At 36.3% G+C, this 6,879-nt stretch overlaps 1 pseudogene; it reads right to left on the bottom strand.

Moving 5' to 3' along the window:
- Positions 1–3,477: 3,477 nt before the first annotated feature.
- Positions 3,478–3,792, bottom strand: LOC113184389 (prothymosin alpha pseudogene; annotated as a pseudogene).
- Between the last annotated feature and the right edge of the window lie 3,087 nt (positions 3,793–6,879).

The following is a 6,879-nucleotide window of genomic DNA, read 5'->3' as shown; positions in this document are numbered from 1 at the left end:
AATACAATTGGATATGACTCAACTATTTACACAGAACTTTCCTAAAGAGAGTCATGCTATGACTGGTTTGAGGTTTACTCAGTTTCCCTGAGCTAGGGTGGTGAGTCAGATTATAAACATTAAGGTATGAGAAATTTAAGAAATAAGACACGAAAATAAGTGAAAATTGGGGTCTGGGGTTGTGGATCAGTGATAGAGTGCTTGCCTGGGCATGTGGGAAGCACTGGGTTCAAGTCTCAGCACCACATGAAAATAAATAAATAAAGGTCCCTCAACAACTAATAAAAATACTTAAAGAAAAATAAGTGAAAAGTGGATCCAATGGGGACCAGTTTGGATGGAGACTGGGTCTAATTCCCCAAAATGGAGTCTGTGGGCTTTATTTAAATGAGTGGGAAACCCAATGGGATTCAGTGAAAAGCTTCTTCAGGAAATGGGATGAAAACAGGGGAAACCGTTGTTTGAGGCTTACTTAGCAGGTTATGCCTACCTCCAGGTGACTGGGCTGTATTTGAACCTAGGACTATGAACTAAGGCAGGGTGAATGCATAATTTGGGCATTCTTGAACCCAGGAATTTCACCCAGGAGTTCTCAGAAAAGCAACCTCCCTGCCTGGGATGGCTCAAACAAACCCATAATGAATACACGCCTCTAATAGAGTCAAAAGAGAATATGGTTTTGTTTGGAAAACGGTTTTTACCCTGATATCCTTTTTTGACTCTAGTGCTAAAATTCCCTGTGCTGTGATTCTCTACTATAGCCCATTCTGAGCTTTCAGTTCTAGCCTCCAGTTGCCTTGGGCATATAGATCTGGTCTAAATCTGTACTCATCATTGATGTGGTGGGACCTATTGCCACAATGAATTGCTTTGTAAGAAAGCCAAATGAGATGGCTTTTTCATAGTAGCACTTTTATGTCAAGCTACTCCTGGTTATTTTCCTGAGGTCAACTTATTTATCTTAACTGAAACTTTGCAATCTAAACTTAGTTAGCTGAGTCAATAGAGTCAACTATTTAAAACGTATAATTTGGTGAACTCAAGGAGACTAGAATTAACCACATATCCTACATGGATATTAAAGGCTACTGAGCATGTGTTTAGTTTGTCCAATTTTTAAAAGTCTTTGATCAACTGAGCTTTTTAAAAAATATTTTTTAGTTGTCAGTGGATCTTTACTTAATTTATTTATATATGGTGCTGAGAATCGAACCCAGTGCCTCACACACGCTAGGCAAGTGCTCTACCACTGAGCCACAATCCCAGCTCCCATCAACTAAGCTTTTTTAATATCCATAATATTTATGTATTTATTTACTTTAAAAAAAGTCTTGACTAAGAGTAAAAAAACTCAAACCAACCAAACAAACAAAAATCAAAGTAAAACATGGGGAAGAAGTCCTCCAAGAAGCTCACAGGGGTAAAGCAGCAGGTTACTCAAGTAAACCTGACTAAAGTGTATTACTTTGCATAGGGCCCATTATTTTTATTTTATTATTTCATTTTGTTCTTTCCCCTTAGGTTTATTAAAGTATATTGACATAAATTATATATATTTCTGGTATACAGTGTGATGTTTGACATATGCATACACTGTGAAGTGGTAAAATCAAGAGCAAATTTACATGTCTACCACCTCACTTTTTTTGTGTGTGTGTGTGTGTGTGTTAAGAACATTTCAGATACATTATTTTACCAGTTTACAAGCAAATAATACGTTGCTATTATTAACTATAGTTAACATGCAGTACAGTAGATCTCCAGAACTTATTTCACTTGCCTAGCTGAAACTTTGTACCCTTTGACCAACATCTCCACCACCATATATATATATTTTTAAATTAACATATATAGAATGTGGTTAGGGGTACAGAAGTTTAGTTCTTCTGGTTGTATTACTCAGCCATGGCCTATAGAATGATGTCCTGATTTCTTATTTAAAATAACACCAACAACAAAACAACTGTGTTCCTTAATATTGGGTCCAAATCTACCTTTAGAAACCTGTTTCTCATGAATCTTGCTCATGTTCTTATCACTTAAGCCCAAATCTTTATTTTGATAAATATACCTTGGGTCATGTTATTTCCCTTGCCTGTTTTTCTTTTTTTTTTTTTTTTGGTGCCATTTTCTTCTCTTATTCCTGGGGTTGTAGACTGTCTTATCTTTTCAATTTCTCTTTTGTTGTCTGTGTCTTCTTACCTTTGTTCAATTCTTCTGATTATCTTATTCCTTCTAAGCTGTAATGCATATCTGCAAAACATTGTGCAAAATTAGATCTTAACTTGGCATTTTGTACTTAGAAGGTTCTCAATTCATGCTTATAAATGGATTAACTTTTTGAACATCTGGAATTATGGAATGTGTACGAAGGTTTTAGGGTGCTGGCTGAGCCCAAGAAACTTGACTAGAAATAACAGGGCAAATTTATACACTTCTAAATATTCAAGTACCAAAGTATAGTCAGCTCTGAAATGGTGAGAAGGTTTCCTTATTCATGAATTCACTTTTAGGATAAGATATTTGGTATAGAGTTTGGTGTCAGAAAGACCAAAGTTAGCCTCATGATCTTGTGAAAATTTCATAAATAGCAATCACTACATTTGCAAAATAGGAAAATAATGGTTCCCACTTGATGGAATTGTTGAGAGGACTCAGCGAATATGTAAAAGTTTTCACACAGTATGGCATGGTAAACACTCAATAAATGCTAATTAGTCAAGACTTGATTTAATGACTCAGTCTGAGAGATACAGGGGCTTTCACATCAGAGTTTGAGCTTCAACTGTAGACTTCATAGAAAAACCAATGAAGAATTTCATGGACTACTCTTTTTTTTTTAAAGTAAAATTCCGGTTTATTGTTGGACAACATTGTTTCACACATACATCAAACAGGCCAAAAAAATAAGCAGCAACTTCATAGACAAAAAAAGGAAAAAAAAAAAAGAAATCTTTTTTTCTTTGGCCTTTTTAACCATCTCATACAAACCAACTACTTATTATACAGGTAAAGTACATACACAAAAAAAGTTACTGGAATACTCGTAATAAAATTCTGTTGTTGTTTATAAGTTTTTTTTTTCCTCCTTTGAGATTATAATGAACATGGTCACACCACAAGTAAAGTCAGAAAGAAGTAGGACAGAGAACACTCCAAAGGCTGGTTTGGTCATCTGAGATCATTAAAAATGGCTGACCCCTAACAATATGTACAAAAATATAACCTGTAAATAAAAAATACAAATTTTCCTTTTTAAAAGTTCTTTTAAGAAAAAAAAGCAGGCCCTTGGAAGTTTGGTTCTTTTTTCCTCCCCTGTTGCAAATTCACGTTGTGGTTTTGGTTGGGTGGTGAAGAGCGCGTGTCATCTGCAGGTGGCACTGCCAGCAATGGGCGGGCCTCTCGAAGGTGACCACATTTAGATTCTGAGATGGGAAGTGGAGGGTGAATAGGTCATGGTGGCCTTTCATTTTTAGTTTAACTTTTCCTTTTTTGCTGTCTAGTACCAACATCATCCTCCTTGTCATCTTCAGCTGCCCGTTTGCCTGTAGCTGCCTCAGCCTCCTCATCTTCATCTCCATCCTCTTCCTCACCATCACCTCCTCTTCCTCACCACCCTCTTCCTCTTCTTCATCTACCTCATTGTCAGCCTCCTGTTCCCCCTTTTCCTTATTAGCATTCCCATTAGAAGGGGGCGACTCTTCCATTCTCTGCCTCCTCCACAACTTCCATCTTCTCCTTTAAGTCCTTGGTGGTGATTTCAGAGCTAGGGTCCACGGCCGCGTCTGACATGGTGGGGCATGCAGGTGATCCGATGCAGTGGGTTAAAAAGGAAACTAGGGTTCAGGTACTCTGGCCATAAAGCTGCTGGAGTCTGCGGCGGTGGAGGTGGCTGTGACGAGTGGGGAGCTGGACCCAGGAACAATGCAAAGATGGCTTTTCAGAGCAGCCAGTGGGGCTCATGGACTACTCTTACCTTGATCTGGGATGGGTATCAATCTACGATCAGCTCTGTTTTCACTTTGATATTACCCTTTGTCACTTCTTTTAAGATCAATTCTCCAGGAAACCATTGCTTTCTCATTGAGCATACAAATCTCTCTAGGCTGGTGCTTCTGTCTGCTGGGACCATGAACTTGGACACTGAGCCAGTCTACCTGCTTGTTCTCCCAACGCTGCTCACAAGAACTCAAGGTACCAGAAACTCTTCCTTTGGAACAAATTCTACTTCACTAGGGGACTCTGAAATGTGTGAATGGGTCAGTTTCATGAGGGACCATTATATAACAATTACACATTTACAAGAAACAACTATAGGTCTGAGGTTTAATTCCTATGGTGAATGTGTCTTATATTAAATAATATTGTCTATTTTAAGGTTATTTGTTATACTAATGGAAGGTGCTTTATTATAAGTAAGTAGTTCACTTATTTTTAGCAGATGAAACAGGTTCATAGTAGTGAGAATTTTTTTTGTGTGAGGAAAACTTTTTATGAAAGGATTACTGCTATGAGTCTTCTCATTTTAAGGATCAGACAGTTACCCAAATCTCCCATGTTCATTTTGATAAACCAGGCCTGGAATATGGACAAAAAGCTTTCACTACTGCAATGTGGAAGTACGATACAATCCCAACTTTAAGTGACATTCGCCTCTTGTATTACTTAGCATTTTTGTAACAATTTCTCCAAACTACAGAAAAAAAGTACTAAAATATGAATGCTCTGAATGAGTCATGTTTCACTCAAGGGAATTAAGTTATCCTTATTTCCATGGGCTGTTGAACCCAAGCATTTGATTTATTTCCTGTCGTCTGTTTTGTAGATGGTATTTTGAAGGATGCAAGAATGGAAGTGAATTTTTGTAACTCTGTGGAGCTGGAAAGAATTTTAGGGATCATATCCAATACAAGAAGCCCCACTACATCCACACGACACTGATGAATGATAACTAAATAGTGGAAAGATCAGTAGAGTAGAGGAGATGGAACAGGAGGTGGTAGTAGGAGGAAGGGAAGGGGAAGTATTGGGGACTGAATTAGAACAAGATATATTTCATGCTTTTACAGTTGTGTCAAAATAAATTCTATTGTACAGTTGAAAATAATCAATAAAAAAGAAGCCCCACTGTATTGAAGGGAAGAGTCTGACAGTGGGCTTGAACATACATTTTTAATAAATATTTTCTTTCTTTATTTTTATGTGGTGCTGGGGATCGAACCCAGTGCCTCACATGTACGAGGCAAGGGCTCTACCCCTGAGCTATAACCCCAGCCCCTGAACATGCATTTTGCACAGTTTCAATGACATATTAACTAACTCACCACTTTGGCCTATTTAGTTTTCAAACAGTTTGAATTATTACAAAGTTCCTTCCCTTCGTCTCTTTCTCTACCTTTCCTCCTTTTGTTGTAAGTGAAAATCTGGTTTTTATCTTTTTATCCAAAAGCTATATAAAATGATCCAGATCTTTTTTCACACAGAAGCCCTTTTGTGATTGACACCAACTCTCAGTGTAGCCCTGGGGTGTGGTGTCAAAGATAGACATTCAGTGTCATCAGCCCTTTTTCAACAACAAGTGTCTTGGCCTTTTGCTCTTCTGGGGACACTTCTCTGAGGCTGTTTATTTTATCATTGTCGCTCTCAATAAGGAGAATCCAGGCTGAAAGGAAGAATCTGGATGTGGTCTGACTAGTGTTGGGAAGAGTAAATTGTGCTTCCCAAGTCCTAAACAATCAAATGTATGATATGTCAAGGTCATTATACTGTCATGTGTAACTAATTAAAACAAATTAAAAAAATAAAATTCTATCAACTATTAATAGAGCTATTAAATGCATGCTTCTACCAAATTCATATTTATATCACATATTATTAATTTGGATCATGATGGCAGCTGAAACTCATGATTCTTTTTTCTTATAACAGGAATATAATATTGTTTCTAATATATATGAGACAGATAAGAAAATGGAAAAAAATCACTTAGGTAAGATCTTCATACATTAAAAGTTTATGAATTAGTCATATGTCAATGATGGGGACACATTCTGAGAAATGCATAGTTAGGTAATTTTGTCTGTGTGTGAATGTCAGAGGATCCTTGAACTACAGCAGATACAATTTCACTAAGTGATAAATCATGCAGGACCATGCATTATTTGTTATCAACCAACACATTATTCTGTGGCACATGACTCCACTTAAATATATATATATATATTGCTTATATGTTTTATAAAAGTGAATAATATCAGACATAGTACTTTATGGTCTGCTTTTTCAACATTTTTTACATTGTAAAAAATTTTTCCATGCTAGTAAATATGAAATGACTTTATTATATTTAGAGTTTTCACAGTATTCCTTTGTATGGATATACCATGGTCTATTTAACCATTTTTCTTTTGATGGTTAAAGTTGTCAAACTTTTTTTTTCTATAATAAACATGCTGGGATGAATAGTTTTGTTCATACTTATTTGCATACAGATTTGACAATTCCCAGTAGGAATTTATATCAGATATGCATAGCTCCAGAAAGTGTTGGCCAGTTTCAGTTCCCGTAGTAGCTTACTAGATCCTCTGTATCAAAAGTCTTATCCATCTGCAGGTGTGTGCTTGATGTTAAGAGTTTAGAATAATTAATTAATATAAACTTTCATTCTTTTATTATTTTTTTAACCTATCAATATCTTTTTGAATCATTTTAAAACTTTGGGTATTTCATTCTGTTTTTTTTTTTTGTCATATACAAACCTACCCAATGTGTTCTGTCTTCAAATTTTGGATAAAAATGTCTTTAGGATAATGACAGAGCTTCACCATATCTTAGTCTGGTTTTCTGTAAAGAGAGCCAGCTCAAGGATTGGCGTGTAGG

Source organism: Urocitellus parryii, chromosome 6, assembly GCF_045843805.1.
Source record: "Urocitellus parryii isolate mUroPar1 chromosome 6, mUroPar1.hap1, whole genome shotgun sequence".
Classification (NCBI taxonomy): Eukaryota; Metazoa; Chordata; class Mammalia; order Rodentia; family Sciuridae; genus Urocitellus; species Urocitellus parryii.
The sequence above is the reverse complement of the archived record's forward strand: the minus strand, read 5'-3'. Positions and strand labels throughout refer to the sequence as shown.